Here is a 20395-nt window from a genome sequence, read left to right as displayed (position 1 = left end):
ACACAAAAAATAGAAATGCCCACCCACACTCACGTCCTGACCAACAAACTACAAAACTACAGAAAACAGGTCAGGAACGTGACAGTCTGTCTCTTACCAACTGAATACCGTTGTGAATAGAACTTGGCCGTTTTAAATTATGTATATTATGAAATAAAATAAACATGTTTTTTTCAATTATCTTGTCGATTGATGACCAACCAAGAATACTGCGCATGACTGCAACAGAAGAACCATATCTCCACCTTAAAAACAATCCTTGTGTCACGCCCTTGACCATAGTTTGCGTTGTTGTTTCTATGTTTTTGTTTGGTCAGGGTGTGATATGAGTGGGCATTCTATGTTGTATGTCTAGTTTGTCTATTTCTATGTGTTTTGCCTGATATTGTTCTCAATCAGAGGCAGGTGTTAGTCGTGTCTCTGATTGGTAACCATATTTAGGTAGCCTGTTTTGTATTGTGGGTTGTGGGTGATTGTTCCTGTTGCTGTGTTCTTGTGTTTACGTTACGGGACTGTTTCGTCTTCGTTCATTTTGTCGGTTTATTGTTTTGTTCGTTGTTTAAGTCTTCTATTAAAATGGATAATCATCACGCTGCATTTTGGTCCTCCTCTCTTTCGCCCGACGAAGAACGTTACACCTTGCTGCTTTGTTCTGTGCAATCTGCAGACTCCTAACTTCACTTTAATGATGCATTTCCCCAGACCACAGAACAGTAGTTCACCTGACTCTCAATTAATGCTTGTGTTATTTGCTTAAGGATTTTTCCTGGTAAATATTTAGCTATCCTTCTGATTATGCATGCTGTTTTTATATATTTTTTTACATAGATGAGTTATTTGAGACGACCATGATAAGCAGTTGTCTAGCTGCACTCCCAATAGTTTGGTTTCTGCCACTTCTTCAATTTGAACTCCTCCCATACTTAATTGTATTCCATGCTGTTTTGGAAACTATGAGAATAGAAAGATTCWGAACTTTTGTGAAACATCACAGCACAGTTGAAAAATAAATGACAAATAGAAATCAAAACMGGATGTTCTTCAGCTATAGATGAGAGGGGTTGAAGTTAGCTGAAGTGTGGGACTAAAAACAAACTAAAGATAACTATTGTAAAATATACTGTGTCCGTAAAATACAGTATGTATCAACTGGACGTAGAAGCCTGAGTGTTGTTGTCCATTAGTTTACTCCAATTAGGGGAGGGGTGGTAGGGTTAGGTGAAAATAATAAATTAAAATATATTAAATATATATTTTATATATATATATTTACTAAAGAAATATATGAGGGATTGAAAATGATGCAGACAATTACATTGATTGAAGCCCCAATCTATCTGCAATATTAAAGCTGCTCTACCCCCCACCACCCCCCAAAAAAACTAACAAAAAACAAATTCTGCGAACCGTTACATTAGACAAAATGAAGACGTTTAAATATGAAAAATTGTAAATTACAGCTCACTTTGAGCAAATTTTGGAATTTGCAATTAACTCGATTAAAAACATTTGATCGTTTGACAGCCCTAGCATGACTGGGATTTTTGTGTACTGGTATGTTGAATAAATGGTTGTTATTGTGAATACATGGTTATTGTTGTGAATAAGTGTTTGTTACCTCTCTGAAGAGCAGAAGGGCATCAATGCCGAATGTCTTGTTCTCATAAGAGCCAACCTCCTTGAAGCGGATACGCTTGAGCATCGCATCATAGGTGTATTTGGCATTTGCATAAAACTTCTCATTTGCCTGAAAGGACAGGAGTGTGACAGGGATTATTATAGCAGAGTATAAAATTATTATCAGCGGTATATCATTATTAAAGCAGAGTATATCATTAATTAATAGCAGAGTATATCATTATTATTATAGCAGATTATTCATTATTATAGCAGAGTATCATTATTATAGCAGAGTAATATCATTATTATAGCAGGTTATATCATTATCATAGCAGAGTATATCATTATTATAGCAAATTATGTAATAATTACCATATCAATCAGCATTTGCTTTCCTTTTTTATTTTCTTTGCTTTTTTTGTGACCAAATTAGTATTTTTGATTTTGTAATTTACAAGACAGGATATCAATATATTATAATTTGTATATTTACAGCCATATTTTATAGTCAAAATATTCCTTCTGGTATTATCATCATGGAAACTCCATAGCCATGTATTCCCGTCTACTGTGGAGAAACAAACCACATACTTACCACAGAGAGGGCTCCGGTCAGAAGAGGGGGAGACCCTGAGAGAGGCAGGGGTGTTTTATAAGTGAATTATTTATACATTTTACATGCACAATTTAGCTGTAAAAGTGGACCTATACACTATAAACATAGAAGAAAACATCTACCAACTTTTCCAGCTCTGCTCTGCCTACAGTACAAGTACTGTACAGTACAGGTGTTAAATCAGGGTTATACTGTACGCAGTGGCTAATCTTTGACTGGAGGCAGGCATTCATAACACTGCAGCTCTTAGGTTTACTACTCAATTTACAACACGTTGCTCTCTCTCTCTCTCACACAAACACCCACTCTTTCTTTTACTTACTGCACGTATGAGGTACCTGAGCAGGCAGCCCACTGCAAGGCACATCAACAACACGAAGGTCCTCATGCTTCCAATGTTCCACACACTCACTCAACACACCAATAAGCAGACTGACTGCTGCAGGAGCGCTTTCACTTCCTTATAAACAGTACGATACTGAGGCTCCAGATCCTAGGGCCAGCACTGGATTCAGGTTTTCCTTTTCACCAGAGAGGCCCAGAAACCCCTGTCCTATGAGACCAAAGAATAATATGTTTCCATAGGCAAATCAAATCAAATCAAGTTTATTTTATATAGCCCTTCGTATATCAGCTATATTCTCGAAGTGCTGTACAGAAACCAGCCTACTAAACCCCAAACAGCAAGCAATGCAGGTGTAGAAGCACAGTGGCTAGGAAAAACTCCCTAGAAAGGCCAAAACCTAGAGAAACCTGAGAGGAACCAGGCTATGAGGGGTGGCCAGTCCTCTTCTGGCTGTGCCGGGTGGAGATTATAACAGAACATGGCCAAGATGTTCAAAATGTTCATAAATGACAAGCAGGTCAATAATAATCAGGAATAAATGTCAGTTGGCTTTTCATAGCCGATCATTAAGTCAGGCTAATAGGCCAGGCTAATGCTGCGTTCATAACTAAGTGGGAAGTGGGAATTTACCACATACAACTGAGAAAAATCCACTTGAATGGCCCTCCAACTGGTAATTACTAGTGGGAAACTCGWCTATCATCCTGAGCACCCACTTCTCCCACATGCTCCCCTCTGATGTCACCTACTTAGGAAATTACRTCGATAACATCATTTTCTGCAATTAAATGCAACAACAAAGATGTATTTATAAAATAAATCTATGAATATGGTTTTTGGACACTAAAATTAGTTTACAAGCATGATAGRTGTACTTCTAGTTTATGGTTTACACAGTTTGTGGAGTCAGCGTTTCTCAACGAGTTTCGAAAGCACGGTAAAAAAAACAAAAGCATGGTATTTACAACTTCACAACTGGTAAAGATGGCATTTTATATGGCTTTTATGTTGTGATAGGTACGTTTCTACAAAAAGACCTTCCTATGAATACTTGTTTGTATCACAGGAGGTCGGTGGCACCTATATTGAGGAGGACGCGCTCGTGGTAATGGGTGGAGTGGAATCAGTGAAACGATATCAAATACATCAAACACATGGTTGGATGCCATTCCATTCACTCCGTTCCAGCCATTATTATGAGCCTGTCCTCCCCTCAGCAGCCTCCACTTTGGATGTACTGTTAAGGCAGGTGCTATTGTACCTGTTTCCCTCCAAGCAAATGAGCTGGTGCCACAAACTAATAAAAACAATCATTTTGATTGTGTAAATAAACTTGATCTGTATCTCAAAGTCCCCCCAACTGTYAGTACTGCATTTTGGGGCTTGTTGTCTAAATAACCCTTGTTGAAGAAGGAAGCTAGTAAAGCCTGTAATGGTCAGGAATAAAACAGGTCACGAGTGCTAATAGCAACATCTGTGACATCACGGTCATATGATCTCGAGAAGGTGGGCGAGTCACCTGATGCAAGGAACTAGACCATCTGAACTTATACCTAGTGAATATTATACAAGCCATCCTGGGTTGTATTCATTAGGGCACATAGCTGAAAATGTTTTTAAATGTTTTTGCAACAGAAAACAAAATMAGCYTTTCTTATTGGACAAGTCTAAGTAGTCCCTCCCTGTTACAGTCAGTTTTCTTCCATTTGGTGCCTATTGAATACAGCCATTGTGCACTAAGAGAGATGTTACAAGGTACCACTGAATTAACAAATCATTTGGAGACTCATTTGTTTGTTGTTAATGTCAGGCGCTAAACTGGCTTATCTAACCAGAGCATGGGACGCTACTTCCTTGTTTGGTTGAACCGCTCGACTGCTGAAAGGAAACACAGTAACACAGTAGCAGTTACTGTGATCTGATTAAATACAATATAAACTTCCATTGAAGAGTGTTAACATTATACACCCACCTTCCCTGCTATATGCCTCCTTCCTCAGCAGAAGACATGGGAAGCAGAGWGGCGRAGGGGAAGCGTGCTYGGCTCATAACCCAGATGTCAATGAATCGAAACCATTCTCTGTTATCCAGTTAGATTTTAGCTATGAAGTGCAAACAGGGATGAAAAAAGCCTCATTCCATGGGCAGGCCTCAGACCTTCCCATGCAGATTTTCTTTCACTACTTCTGACAGTTCATATAGTTATTTCCTATTTAACAGTGCCCTAGTGACCTAATGGATAKGGCTCTGGCCTCCTAAACCAGTGATTGAGACTCATCATCAGAGTCTCATCTGGGGTGGATGAAAGCAGAGTGGCGCAGCGGAAGCGTGCTGGGCCCATAACACAGAGGTCGATGGATCGGAACCATCCTCTGCTAAGCAAGTTTTGCTTCAACTAGCCCATAAAAACGTCCGTTGAAGCATTTCAACATCACCCACCTTCCCTGCTATATGCCTCAAAAGGCAAATAAAACAGATCAATGTCAATTTAAATCAAACATGTAGACGATGAGATTCCTAGTCTTTTTGTAGGCTACAACAAAGGGCAGACCTTAGGTGATAAACACCTAGATACATGAGAGTGGATTCAAAGGTCACAAAAACATTTACAGTATTTGATTTGAAGATACAGTACAGGCTGAATTTCAACAGAATCTCAACAGTTTTCTGTGGTGAGGTCAGTAAAGGTTCTGACAATTCTCACTTCCAGAAATGGAATCACATGTCACTGAATGTGTTTCACTACACTGCTGTTTTCACAACAGGGTCAACCCTGCTGTACAGTCACCTGAGACATATGCTGACACACACACAAACACACACACACAAACACACACACACACGCAAGCACGCACACACACGCCTTGCACCTCCTGTCCATTTTAGCAGTGTTGTTGGTGAGCTTCACACAGTCGACCAGCATGTAGGGCTCCACTGTCACACAGTCCACCACCTCATTCCCCGTCAAAATTTGAAACACAACAACCAGCTGTCTAAGTAGGGGAAAGTTCACTTCTTTCGAAATAATCATTTTTTCAATATGATCACAGTGACGTTGTTTTTTTTTTACTTCTAGTGTAAAGCACACTCACTTTGTATGAAATAAAGATGAGCAATAATGACTCTATACTGTCATTGTAAATGAGAATAGAATTMAACACTTCTACATGAATGTGGATGCTACCATGGTTACAGATAATCCTGAATGAATTGTGAACAATGATGAGTGAGAAAGTTACAGAGGGTCAAAGATCATACTCCCAAAACCATTTTTGGTAATGGCGAGAGGTACAGAATAATCTGAAACACAACCAAAACGAATTGCGACTGCATCCAACAAGCAGAGTCACAGGTTTGATATAGTCATTGTGTGCTAGGAATATGGGACCAAATACTCAACTTTTGATTACTTTTATAAGAATATTTAGGGGTGTCAATCATTTTGACCCCTACCTTTTGGAGAAAAAAGTATTACTTGTTAAACAAAATCTCTCCCTCTCAGCAATTAGTATTGATATAAAATAATATAATTTCCCCCAAAATTATATACAGCATAAAATATAGCTCAGTATTTGAATTATTTATTTTATACAGTCATTATTGTTCATCTTTACCAAGGGTGTCAATACRGTACATAAAAATCAATTTGATTTGGTGAAGTCTGGCTTTGACACAATATTCATTTAAAAAGTAAATAAAATTATTCCTATTTTGAGTGGGAATAATTGTGTGTGTGGGTGTTGGTGACGTCTGTAAAAGTATAGCAATATTTCATTTTGAACTSTGTTATTAGRGCGGCCAGGCYGGTCATGTTTRGGAGGACGCATGACTCGACCTTCGCCTCGTAATTCGGGGAGAAAATGGGTGTAAATATATTGTTTCGCTTGTAACCATACCACCCTGAACATTCCTGTTAACTGGAACTAAAGGGGCCTAGCCCYAACCATGGAAAACAGCCCCAGACCATTATTCTTCCTCCACCAAACTTTACAGTTGGCAATATGCATTCAGACAGGTAGCGTTCTCCTGGCATCCYCCAAACCCAGATTTGTGTCGGACTGCCAGATGGTGAAGTGTGATTCATCATTCCAGAGATCGCGTATCCACTGCTCCAGAGTCCAATGGTCCAGAGTCCAATGGCGGCAAGCTTTACACCACTCCAGCCGATGCTTCGCATTGTGCATGGTGATRTTAGGCTTGTGTGCGAGTGCTGGGCCATGGAAACCCATTTCATGAAACCCCCTGACAAACAGCTCTTGTGCTGACCTTGCTTCCAGAGGCAGTCGGTAGTTAGTGTTGCACTCGGCGTTCCTGTTCTGTGAGCTTGTGTGGCCTAACACTTCGCGGCTGAGCCGTTGTTGCTCCTAGACATTTCCACTTCACAATAACAGTACTTTTGACTGGGGAAAGCGCTAGCAGGGCAGTAATTTGACAAACTGACTTGTTGGAAAGGTGGCATCCTATGACATCACTTCCTGTGTGGGTGGAGGAAGAGGAAGTGACCCGAGTGGAAGAGTTGGATCCTGTCTGAACACTGAGGCTTGCTTTGGGACCATTTCTTTCCCCGGTCTTGCTTTTAGGCTCTGACCCATTGTCCAACCCATCGTCACTAAGCTCAATGAGACTGTTTGGACRGTACAGATTCTCCATGTTTTCCTTATGCTGAACACTGCTATCTTTGTTGACACTATTGTCGAGGGGAGACCCAGTGCTGTTCACAGACACTTTTTCAAATAAAGACCCAAGGCTGCTACCAAAGATTTTTATGACTACACCAAGATAGACCACAGCCAGTCATTTCTAATGGGAACAAATGAGCCATAGTGGGCAGAACAAGCAAGGAGGGGGGCAGAGCCAAGCACGAGTTAGCGAGATCCTATTGGTGCGTTCTAGCATCATCTGCATATTTTCGTTAGGAAAAGCCTACTCTGTGAAGTGTGCATGTGCAATAACTCAATTCGCCTTTGCACTCCTAAAAAATGCAATTAAAAAAAAACGTTTGCAAAGGTTAAAGTTTACAAACCTTGGTCCACTTTGTTCATAACAGATTCTAGTTTTGGAAACAGAAAACTGTATTGAGATCAAATGTTTCATTGATGAGAACATTTACAGAATGTCGGCCAAAATCCATCTCYCTCCATCTTCTCCCACTGCCCGCCAGTGGGCTTCCTCTCACTACCATATTTGGAAGTGAGTGGAAACACCAAGCGGATGCTTCACATTTAAACATCCAGTGAAATATCTGTCTCATTGTTCTATCTGTGCTTCTACTAAGTGATTCTGTAGCCATTTTGTTATAGCTATTGTTTGGTAGCTCTTCAATACTGCCCAGAGTCYTACAGAGCTCCTGTTCCTAAAGTAACTTTGGGGGAAACCAAAAGWGGTATTGGGTGCTTTGTCTCAGTGTAACTCTTCTTTATGTGTTACTTTTTTTGGGCTCGGGGTCCCTCATGTTTCCTCCTACAGCTTGCCTCAGACGCATTTTACACTGAGGCATGGTACTGCCTGAACCTCCCCATCACCTGGGAGAAACCATCTAGAGTGAACCGCACCACTCTTTCCTCCACAACGTATCTGTAGCTGTCCGGGATGAACCACCCCTTGTCTGGGTTCAGGAATGGTTTGACCCATAGTAGATTCTTTACCTGGGTTATCCGACTCTCTTGGCTTTCTGCATGGCAATAGGCATACCAATCTGGCTTGTTACACTGTCTTCTGAGGGGTGCCCAGCCACTTGTGATTGACGGACAGGGAGTAGGCTGCCTTGAGGAAGGTTTGGAGCTCCTGTTTGCTAGTGACCATGCCCTCCTCTGTTTTGGTGGGTTGGCCAAGTGTTTGTCCAACGGGGGCATTTTACTGAGYAACTGTAGGACCTGGAGAGAGACAGGGATGAGAGAGAGAGTGAGATAATGATAAAGAAAGAGAGAGAGAGAGAGAATAGCATTGGCATAATATCAGGTAAAATGTTAACAAGCAGTCGTGCTACAGTGCTCACCTATAGCAGTAAGCTCCAGCCTCTCTAGAATACTTATTTTCTCTCTCATTCACCACAAGCGCCAAAAAACAACAACCACAAAACAGAGAAAGAGAGGACTCACCACATTGGTCAGCGCATATAGCGAGGCATATTGGCTGTACACCACTGCCATTTTGGCTGCCTCAGCTGCTTAGAGGAGACGGTGGCCACTGTCACCAAGGAAACAGTGCTCCAGACATAAATACATACACTAAGGTCATGCAGGGGTCAGAGATATTAGAAAAATATCATCAATATCATAAATCATCAAATTTATGCTGATGTCAATGTGTATCTTTAGGACACAAGTTATTGCATTGGTTAAGACTGAGTGCTCACCAAGTCAATGCCCGGACTGGTCTTAAACACACGGAAGTCTAAATGTGGACCCAAAGTGTTTGAGATGCCATCAGAGTCCAGCAACTGTGGGACATATGTTTTGGGGGTTTGGGGTTTTGGGAACTCATATTTGAAGCATTTTCACATCTACAGTTTACATACACCTTAGACAAATACATTTAAACTCAGTTTTTCACAATTCCTTACATTTAAGGAAACATTTCCTGTCTTTGGTCAATTAGGATCACCACTTTATTTTAAGAATGTGAAATGTCAGAAAAATAGGAGATTTTATTTCTTTCATCACATATCCAGTGGGTCAGAAGTTTACATACACTCAACTAGTATTTGGTAGCCTTCCACAAGCTTCACACAATAAGATGGGTTCATTTTGGCCCATTCCTCCTGACAGAGCTGGTGTAAATGAGTCAGGTTTGTATGCCTCCTTCCTCACACACGCTTTTTCAGTTCTGCCCACAAATTTTCTATAGGATTGAGGTCAGAGAAATTTGGCCTGGCGTGGTCCCCTTTCATAGAATTTTTTTGTTTTATCTTTATTTAACTAGGCAAGTCAGTTAAGAACAAATTCTTATTTACAATGACGGCATACACCAACCAAGCCTGGATGATGCTGGGCCAATTGTGCACCTCCCTATGGGACTCCCAATCACGGCCGGTTGTGATACAGCCTGGATTCGAACCAGGGTGTTTGTGGTGACGCCTCTAGCACTGAGATGCAGTGCCTTAGACTGCTGCGCCACTCGGGAGCCCTAAACATGTAGAAAGCCTWTCTTTCACATAGTTCAGCTCTCACATTTCAGTGTAGGCAGTCATGTCCTGTGTAAGTGACTGCGATGTGCTAATAGGAATCCACCGTTTCTGTCATACCCGTTTATATTATCATTGCAATTTTTTTTATTCTGTCCAGTAGTYATTTTAGCATGTCAATCTTGGTGGGGCAAACTCCACAAAAAGTTTTCCAATGCATGCCAGCAAAGCCACTACACAACACAACACTAAACAAATACATTAATTGCACTATAATGGTGACAAACAGTGCCCATAAAGCCTAAATAAAACTGTCCCAACAGCAGAGTTTTCTTTTCAGCACCATGGAGTGAATCCTTACCACCGCTACACCTGGCTATCAGTGGAGCCTTGTCTGGCAGCGAAACAATTAATTCAACCTCATGACTTGCTTAAACAAATGTGGTTTCTACTGGCAATTGAGACGTACAAATTATGGCATAAGGGAACGACGAGCGGATACGAGGAAATCCATAATTTTGATTAAGACATTATAGAGCGAGCTAGGACAGACGTAGTCAATATAACTGTTTGTTCAGCACTTTTGAAATGTACATGACCAAATTCAGAACATGGGTTGTTTTTACAGTATTCTCCCTGTACACCAGGTCAGAACAGTAGGATAAATGAAGGGGGCATATAAGCAGACAATGGTAGTTCTTACAATATTCAATGATTACATTTCTCTTCTCAGAAAAGTAGGCTAAATTATGAGGGGGAAAGGGACCAAATGATTAGGGTGAGGCACATGGGCTACTAACAGCTTACTACACAACATACACTTTATAATACTTTCTTAGCTACAGTATACATATCTCCCTTGCATATTACATCATTATGCAGCAGCATACAGGGCTCCCAAGTGACGCAGCGGTCCAAGGCACTGCATCTCAGTGCTAGAGGCGTCACAGCAGACCTTGYTTTGATTCCAGGCTGTATCACAACTGGCCGTGATTGGGAGTCCCATAGGGTGGACCTTGAGCCTTCTTGGATGGGCACTTCAAATGTAAYTSTATGGCAGCACCCAAAGGGCTTGAATTAATGCCAAAKTAACATGCAGAACAGGCCCACATATTTTTTATATACAGTACCAGTCAAAAGTTTGGACACACCTACTCATTCCAGGGGTTTTCTTAATTTTTTACTATTTTCTATGTTGTAGAATAATAGTGAAGACATCAAAACTATGAAATAACACATATGGAATCATGTAGTAACCAAAAAAGTGTGAAGGATGGGTGGGATATAAAGGACTGGGATGTTGTATTGATATCAATGTCTCTTCTCTGGAATTCTTATCTTCACATTGTCAAAACCTCATCATCCCTCAATAYGTTCAAGTGAAGACMGGGGGTCACCTTGGTGTACTTACATTAGTGGTGTGGTTTTCATTTCAGCCCTTTTGGTCTTCCAACCTCGCCTGCACACCGGTTTTACCACTGTTTTGTTTTTCACTTATTTTCTTTGGTGCGAATAAAGAGAACCCAAAAAAACTAAAACATATGATCTCATATTTGAAAACGTACAAATAACGTATATATAAAAATAAAAAAACACATGGAAGTCTCGTTCATAGACGCCATAATGTTGGCCAGAATCCCAAGGGACGTTCCAATGSCCTAAAAATCAAAGCACATACTAAATCAAAGCACATACTAAACACATATTAAACCTTTATAAAGTAGTTATAAGACCAACGGAGGAAAATATGAGCAGTTCACAGATTTGTTGTGTTATTTTGGCGCCACCTATCAGATTGAAAGGAAGAGCGTAATAGCCAACCAAAGAGTTCCAGATCAGCTCGGCAGCCTCCAGCCACAGTCCTGAGACAGAACACAGTTCAGAGATGGGGAGAAAGGATACATACGTATATAACATCACAACGTGATGTCTTTCTCTCCTTATCTAGGTTTTGTGGTACCTGTTCACGCACTTCCAATCTAACCACCTGTATAAGGGTCCTATCACTATCAGAGTGATATACCCATCAACCTGCAGAATAAAACACACGTCAATACAGACCCTTGTAGGAAAAACGACTACTACATACCAATCAGTAAGAACAATTTAGATTTTGAAAGCCTACCTGTTGTATCTGCTGTTCCTCTAGTGTTGATGAGACTGCTCAGTTTGTACTGTCTTCTGGAGTTGACCTGAGACAATAAGCCATGACAAATGGTACAGAGCACCATTCAAAATGGTAAGGAGATTTATCTTGATATTATGGTAAATGAAAAACAGCTAACCAGTATTGCAATACACAGCCTGGAGACACAGAATGATGAGGTGCTAAACTCTTATATCACAGTCAGTAAAAAACAAACAAATAACAAATCAGACCCTGGCCTGTCCTATGACCAGCTGGGGGCGATGGGGGTTCTGAGTGGTGTCTTTGGAGGAGCTTGGTGATCTTCATCTGTTCAGTACAGGAACCAACCCACCAGGAAGACCACAGCAGCCGCACACTGGGGATCACTGGACAAGATGGACACCTTCAGCAGAGCCTAACATATCAAAATCAACCAAAAGTTTAAAACAGTTCAAAGTATAAAAATAAAAAAATGCTTTGGCTTGCATCTTGTATCAGTAAGACATTTATAGTCAAAAGACTCAGATACTATTATTATATATTTTTTTATTGTTGTAGTTTGCATCCCAAATGTCACCCTATTCCCTTTATAGTGCATTACTTTTGACCATGACTCATAGTCTACCATTCACACATTTCAACAACACATGCCCAGCGGTGGAAAAAGTACCCAATTGTCATACTTGAGTAAAAGTAAAGATACTGTACCTTAATAACTTCTTAGGGCTAGGCAACTTTTTTCTCCACTTCCTGTCTGAATGACGTGCCCAAAGTAAACTGCCTGTAGCTCAGGCCCTGAAGCCAGGATATCCATATAATTCGTACCATTGGAAAGAAAACACTTTAAAGTTTGTAGAAATCTTACAATAATGTAGGAGACTATAACACAATCGATATGGTCAGAGAAAATCCAAAGAAAAGCCAACCAGAATTTGTTTTTTTTGAGAGACCATCCTCTTAGAAATTCTTCATATTTTCAAGCATAGTGGTGGCTGCATCATGTTATGGGTATACTTGTAGTTGTTAAGGACTGGTGAGTTTTTCAGGATAAAAAAGAAACGGAATGGAGCTAAGCACCGGCAAAATCCTAGAGGAAAACCTGTTTCAGTCTGCTTTCCACCAGACGCTGAGAGATTAATTCACCTTTCAGCAGGACAATAACCTAAAACACTGGTGTTGCTTACCAAGAAGACAGCGATTGTTCCTGAGTGGCCGAGTTACAGTTTTGACTTAAAATCTACTTGAAAATCTATGGTAAGACCTGAAAAWGATTGTCTAGCAATGATCAACAATCAATTTGACAGAGCTTGAAGAATTTTTAAAAGAATAATGGACTCCAGGTGTGGAAAGCTCTTAGAGACTTACCCAGAAAGACACAATCCCCTCATAAACTGGTCTATGGGTGCTATCATGGACTGGAGTCCGTTCTGCCACGCCCATTGTCTGAAGTCGGCGCAACCTGCCCCGGGATGTCTTCCTGGGGGCTCAGAAGTTGCTCCGGACCTTTTCGCCATTCCTGGAGGTGTTCCGGGAGGTGTTCAGCAAGTCCCGGGCCACTTCCCTTCCGCCGCACCACCCCTATGACTGTGGGATTGACCTTCTCCCTAGCACCACTCCGCCCCGGGGACTGTCGGGGCCAGAGACCAAGGCTATGGAGACCTACATTGGGGACTCCCTAGCTGCAGGATTTATCCGTCCCTCTTCCTCTCCAGCTGGCGCAGAGTTCGTCTGTGCATTGACTACRGGGGACTCATTGACATTACTGTGAAGAACCGTTATCCGCTACCAATAATTTRCTCAGCCTTCGAGGCACTCCTGTTTTCTCCAAGCTTGATCTAAGAAACACCTACCACCTGGTGCGGATACGAGGGGAGGGCGAGTGGAAGACCGCCTTCAACGCGGCCAGTGGCCACTACGAATATTTGGTCATGCCCTTTGGCCTCAACAACGCCCCTGCTGTGTTCCAGGCTCTGGGGAAGGATGTTCTCCGCGATATGTTGAACAGGTTCATCTTCGTCTACATTGACAACATCCTCATCTTCTCCTGCAGAAGGTTCTCCAGCACCTTCTGGAGAACCAGTTGTTTGTTAAGGCGGAAAAGTGCGAGTTCCATCGCTCCACCATTCCCTTTCCCATTCCCATCTACCATTCCCATTGCTCCACCATTCCCAGCAGAGATGGGCTACATCATGTCCAGATGGATCCCGAGAAGGTGAGAGCGGTGGATTGGTCCCAGCCTATGTCCAGGGTGCCGCTGCAATGCTTCCTGGGGTTCGCCAACTTTTATCGCCACTTTATCCAGGGTTACAGCACCCTGGCCTCCCCCGTCTGCACACAACTCTACCAAGGTTCCGTTCACGTGGTACTCTGCCGCTGACTGGGCATTCCGGGACCTTAAACACCGCTTCACCACTGCTCCTATCCTGGTTCATCCTGACCCTTCCAGTCAGTTCGTGGTGGAGGCCGATTCTTCGGATGTCGGAGTGGGAGCTGTACTGTCCCAACGTTCTGCCCTGGACCGTATGCTGCATCCCTGCGCCGCCTTCTCCCACCACCTCAACGCCACGGAGAGGAACTACGATGTGGGGAATCGGGAGTTTCTCGCAGTGAAGATGACGTTGGAGGAATGGAGGCACTGTCTAGAAGTGGCGGAACATCCATTCATTGTGTGGACCGACCACAAAAACCTGGAGTATCTCTGCACTGCCAAGCTCCTCAACTCCAGGCAAGCGAGATTGGCCCTATTGTTTACCCGGATCAACCTTTCCCTCTCCTACCGGCCGGGGTCCAAGAACGTCAAGCCGGATGCCCTGTCTCGCCGCTATAACCCCACGGTTACCACCCCAGAGCCCAAGACCATCCTTTCCACCTCGTGCCTGGCGATGGCACTCAGCTGGGGTATAGGGAAACAGGTGCGGGAGGCGCAGTGGTCCCAGCCGAACCCTGGAGGGGGGGCCCAGGTAACCGGATGTTTGTGCCTGATGCTGTCCGCTCCGCGGTCCTGGAGTGGGCCCATTCCTCCAGGCTTGCCTGTCACCCGGGCTCCCGTCTGACCCTGGCCTTCGTGRGACAACGCTTTTGGTGGCCTACTATGGTTCCGGATGTTGCCGCGTTTGTCGCCGCCTGCACGGTCTGCGTACAGAACAAGACTCCTCGGCAAGCTCTGGCTGGTCTTCTCCAACCACTGCCTGTCCCTCACRGTCCCTGGTCCCATATATCCTTGGATTTCGTCACGGGTTTCCCCCCGTCTGAGGGCAACACTGCCATCCTGACTGTGGTCGACCGGTTTTCCAAAGCCGCCCAATTCATTCCTCTCCCCAAACTACCCTCAGGCAAAGAGACGGCCCAGCTTATGGTGCAGCACGTCTTCCGGTTCCACGGACTCCCGGTGGACATGGTCTCCGACCTGGGTCCGTAGTTCTCGTCCCGGTTCTGGAAGGCGTTCTGCTAGCTCATTGGGTCGTCGGCCAGCCTGTCTTCCGTATCCAACCCCAGTCCAACAGCCAGTCGGAGCGAGCCAACCAGGACATAGAGACGACACTACTCTGCCTCCGCCAACCCTACCACCTGGAGTCACCTGGAGTCAGTACGGGTTGAGTACACCCGCAACACCCTTCATTGCTCTTCCACGAGTCTCTTGCTCTTCGAGTGTTCCTTGGGATATCAGCCTCCGATCTTCCCTGAGCAAGAGGAGGAAGTCAGCAATCCCTCTGCCCAGATGTTCATCCGCTGCTGTCGCCGTACCTGGAAGAGAGCCCGGGCTGCTCTGTTGAAGACCATTTCCAGGTATAGGCGACAAGCGGATCACCACCGGACCCCTGCTCCACTCTATCGGCTCAGGCAGAGGGTATGGTTCTCCTGTAAACTTTCCCTCCATTTCATCGTTCCGTTCCCCATCTCTAGAGTCATTAGCCCCACTGCTGATTGTCTTTTGTTACTCCGTACCCTCCGTATTCACCCTACTTTCCATGTGTCTAGGATTAAGCCCGTGTCTCACAGCCCTTTGTCTTCTGTTTCCAGGCCCACCCCTCCTCCCCGTGTCATCGATGGCCATCTGGCGTACACGGTGAGCCGCCTCCTGAGTGTTCGACCACGGGGCAGGGGTTTCCAGTACCTGGTTGACTGGGAGGGTTATAGCCTGGAGGAGAGGTGCTGGATACCCGCTAGAGACATCCTGGACCCAGCCCTTATTGCCGACTTCCACCGCCAGCACCCCGGCCAACCAGGTATGCGCCCAGGTAGGAGGCCAGGTGGTGCCCCTAGAGGGGGGAATACTGTCACACCCTGATCTGTTTCACCTGTCTTTGTGATTGTCTCCACCCCCTCCAGATGTCGCCCATCTTCCCCATTATCCCCTGTMTYTTTATACCTGTGTTCTCTGTTTGTCTGTTGCCAGTTAGTCTTGTTTGTCAAGTCAACCAGCATTTTTGTCTCAGCTCCTGCTTTTCCCAGTCTCTCTTTTTCTCACCCTCCTGGTTTTGACCCTTGCCTGTCTTGACTCGGAGCCCGTCTGCCTGACCACTCTGCCTACCCTTGACCTTGAGCCTGCCTGCCGACCTGTACCTTTTCCCCACCTCTGGATCATTGACCTTTGCCTACCCTGACCCTGAGCCTGCCTGCCGTCCAGTACCGTTGCCCCACCTCTGGTTTACTGACCCCTGCCTGCCTTGACCTGTCTATTGTCTGCACCTGTTGGATTATTAAACCATTGTTAATTGTTAAAGAGACACACACCGGCATACGCACGCACACGCTAACTTACTCACTCTACACACACGTACATTGTAATGTAATATTGTGGTATTATAATTTGAATCAATTGGACGTGTACCTGTGGATGTATTTCAAGGCCATACCTTCAAACTCAGTGCCTCTTTGCTTGACATCATGGGAAAATCTAAATAAATCAGCCAAGACCTGAGAACAAATATTGTAGACCTCCACAAGTCTGGTTCATCCATGGGAGCAATTCCAAATGCCTGATGGTATTCATCTGTACATTCATCTGTACAAACAATAGTACGCAAGTATAAACACCATGGGACCATGCAGCCATCATTCCGCTCAGCAAGGAGACGCGTTCTGTCTTCTAGAGATGAACGTACTTTGGTACGAAAAGTGCAAATCAATCCCAGAACAACAGCAAAGGACCTTGTGAAGATGCTGGAGGAAACAGGTACAAAAGTATCTATATCCACAGTAAAACGAGTCCTCTATTGACATAACATGAAAGGCTGCTCAGCAAGGAAGAAGCCACTGCTCCAAAACCGCCATAAAAAAGCCAGACTACGTTTTGCAACTGCACATGGGGACAAAGATCGTACTTTTTGGAGAAATGTCCTCTGGTCTGAGGAAACAAAAATAGAACTGTTTGGCCATAATGACCATCGTTATGTTTGGAGGAAAAGGGGGGGGCTTGCAAGCCGAAGAACACCATCCCAACCGTGAAGCATGGGGTTGGCAGCATCATGTTGTGGGGGTGCTTAGCTGCAGGAGCACTTCCCAAAAAATATGGCATCATGTGGAAGGAAAATGATGTGGATATATTGAAGCAACATCTCAAGACATCAGTCAGGAAGCTAAAGCTTGGTCGCAAATGGGTCTTCAAAATGGACAATGACCCCAAGCATACTTCCAAAGTTGTGGCAAAATGGACAACAAAGTCAAGATATTGGAGTGGCCATCACAAAGCCCTGACCTCAATCCTACAGAAAATTTGTGGCCGGAACTGAAAAATCGTGTGCGAGCAAGGAGGCCTACAAACCTGACTCAGTTAAACCAGCTCTGTCAGGAGGAATGGGCCAAAATTCACCCAACTTATTGTGGGAAGCTTGTGGAAGGCTACCCGAAACGTTTGACCCAAGTTAAACAATTTAAAGGCAATACTACCAAATACTAATTGAGTGTATGTAAACTTCTGACCAACTGGGAATGTGATGAAAGAAATAAAAGCTGAAATAAATATTTTTCTGACATTTCACATTCTTAAAATAAAGTGGTGATCCTAACTGACCTATGACTGGGAATTTTTACTAGGCTTGAATGTCAGTAATTGTGAAAAACTGAGTGAAAAACTGACAGGAAAATAGTTAAACTCACGCACTAATCAAGAGTCATCCCTACTGCCTCTGATCAGCAGACTTATGAAACACAAATGCTTCGTTTGTAAATTATGTCTGAGTGTTGTAGTGAGCCCCTGGCTATCCGTATTTTTTTTTTTTTGTGTGTGTGCCATCTGGTTTGCTTAATATAAGGAATTTTAAATGATTCATACTGTTTCTTTTGAACTGAAGTATATTTTAGCAATTACATTTACTTTTGACACTTCCGTATATTTAAAACAAAATACTTTTAGACTTTTACTCAAGTAGTATTTTACTGGGTGACTTTCACTTTTACTTGAGTCATTTTCTATCAATAAATCTTTACTTTTACTCAAATATGACCATTAGGTACTTTTTCAACCACTGCATAAAGCTAGGTCCATAAAGAAATAGTTTGTCGAGATTGGTGTGAAAGAACTTGACTGGCCTGCACAGAACTCTCACCTCAACCCCATCGAACACCTTTGGAATGAATTGGAACGCCGACTGCGAGACAGTCCTAATCGCCCAACATCAGTGCCCAACCTCATTAATGCTCTTGTGGCTGAATGGAAGCAAGTCCCTGCAGCAATGTTCCAACATTTAGTGGAAAGAAGAGTGGAGTCTGTTATAGCAGCAAAGGAGGGACAAACTCCATATTAATGCCCATGACTTTAGAATGAGATGTTCGACGAGCAGGTGTCCACATACTTTTGGTCATGTAGTGTATTTCTTAAAAATGTTATGCATACATTTGTTTACATCCCTGTTAGTGAGCATTTCCCCTTTGCCAAGAAAATCCATCCAACGGACAGGTGTGGCATATCAAGAAGCTGATTAAATAACATGATCCTTACACAGGTGCACCTTGTGCTGGGAACAATAAAAGGCCACTCTACAATGTGCAGTTTTGTCACACAACACAATGTCACAGATGTCTCAAGTTTTGAGTGAGCATGCAATTGGCATGCTGACTACAGGAATGTCCATCAGAGCTGTTTCCAGAGAATTTCATGTTAATTTCTCTACCATAAGCTGCCTCCAATGTCATTTTAGAGAATTTGTCAGTACAACCAACCAGCCTCACAACTGCAGACGACGTGTATGGCGTTGTGTGGGCGAGCGGTTTGCTGATGTCAACGTTGTGAAGAGAGTTCCCCATGGTGGCTGTGGGGTTATGGTATGTGCAGGCATAAGCTATGGACAACGAACACAATTGCATTTTATGGATGGCAATTTGAATGCACAGAAATACCGTGACGAGATCCTGAGGCCAGTTGTGGTGCCAGTCATCCGCTGCTATCACCTCATATTTCAGTATGATAATGAGTGACCCTATGTCGCAAGGATCTGTTCACAATTCCTGGATGCTGAAAATGTCCCAGTTCTTCGATGGCCTACATTCTCACCAGACATCTCACCCATTGAGCCTCTTTTGGGATATTCTGGATCGACGTGTATGACAGTGTGTTCCAATTCCAATATCCAGCAACTTCACACAGCCATTGAAGATGAGTGGGACAACATTTCACAGGCCAAAATCAACAGCCTGATCAACTCTATTATGCGAAGGCAATGTGTTGCGCTGCATGAGGCAAATGGTGGTCACATCGGATACTGACTGGTTTTCCGATTTTTAAGGTATATGTGACCAACACATGCATATCTGTATTCCCAGTCATGTGAAATCCATAGATTAGGGCCWAATGATTTATTTAAATTGACTGATTTCCTTATATGAACTTCAAAAATCTTTGACATTTCAATTTTTGTTCAATATACCAGCGAACCTGGACTGGTAAAACACTGATCCCACTAGAGAGGATAGGCAGATGAGCATTATACCCAGGGGCACAACTTTCACTGGGGACAGGGGGGGACATGCACCCACATTCTGAAATTGCATTTTTGTCCCCCAGTTTTATCATTGGAACGTGATACAAAACGAGGCAACGGTGTGCTTTAGGACCATGTGGACGACTCTGAGCAGTCGGGCAGGCTGTTTGGAGTTTCTATCCTACTGGATAATACACTTCTAAAACCAAAGTTGCAACCACTGATTATACCTGAAGCACTTCAACACTGTCTTACCTCATCCTGATATACCCCAACCAGTTGTAGAGTATTCCTTCCTCATCCTGATATACCCAACCAGTTGTAGAGTATTCCTTCCTCATCCTGATATTCCTGGATATAACCCAACCAGTTGTAGAGTATTCCTTCCTCATCCTGATATACCCAACCAGTTGTAGAGTATTCCTTCCTCATCCTGATATAACCCAACCAGTTGTAGAGTATTCCTTCTCATCCTGAATATCCCCAACCAGTTGTAGAGTATTCCTTCCTCATCCTGATATACCCAACCAGTTGTAGAGTATTCCTTCCTCATCCTGATATACCCAACCAGTTGTAGAGTATTCCTTCCTCATCCTGTATACCCAACCAGTTGTAGAGTATTCCTTCCTCATCCTGATATACC

At 43.4% G+C, this 20395-nt stretch overlaps 1 pseudogene; it reads right to left on the bottom strand.

Moving 5' to 3' along the window:
• Window positions 1-2675, bottom strand: part of LOC111955149 (ependymin-like) — an 11929-nt pseudogene extending 9254 nt beyond the window's left edge.
• Window positions 2676-20395: the final 17720 nt, after the last annotated feature.

This window comes from Salvelinus sp. IW2-2015, linkage group LG3 (assembly GCF_002910315.2).
Source record: "Salvelinus sp. IW2-2015 linkage group LG3, ASM291031v2, whole genome shotgun sequence".
In the NCBI taxonomy this organism is placed as follows: Eukaryota; Metazoa; Chordata; class Actinopteri; order Salmoniformes; family Salmonidae; genus Salvelinus; species Salvelinus sp. IW2-2015.
This window is presented reverse-complemented; position numbering and strand designations above follow the sequence as displayed.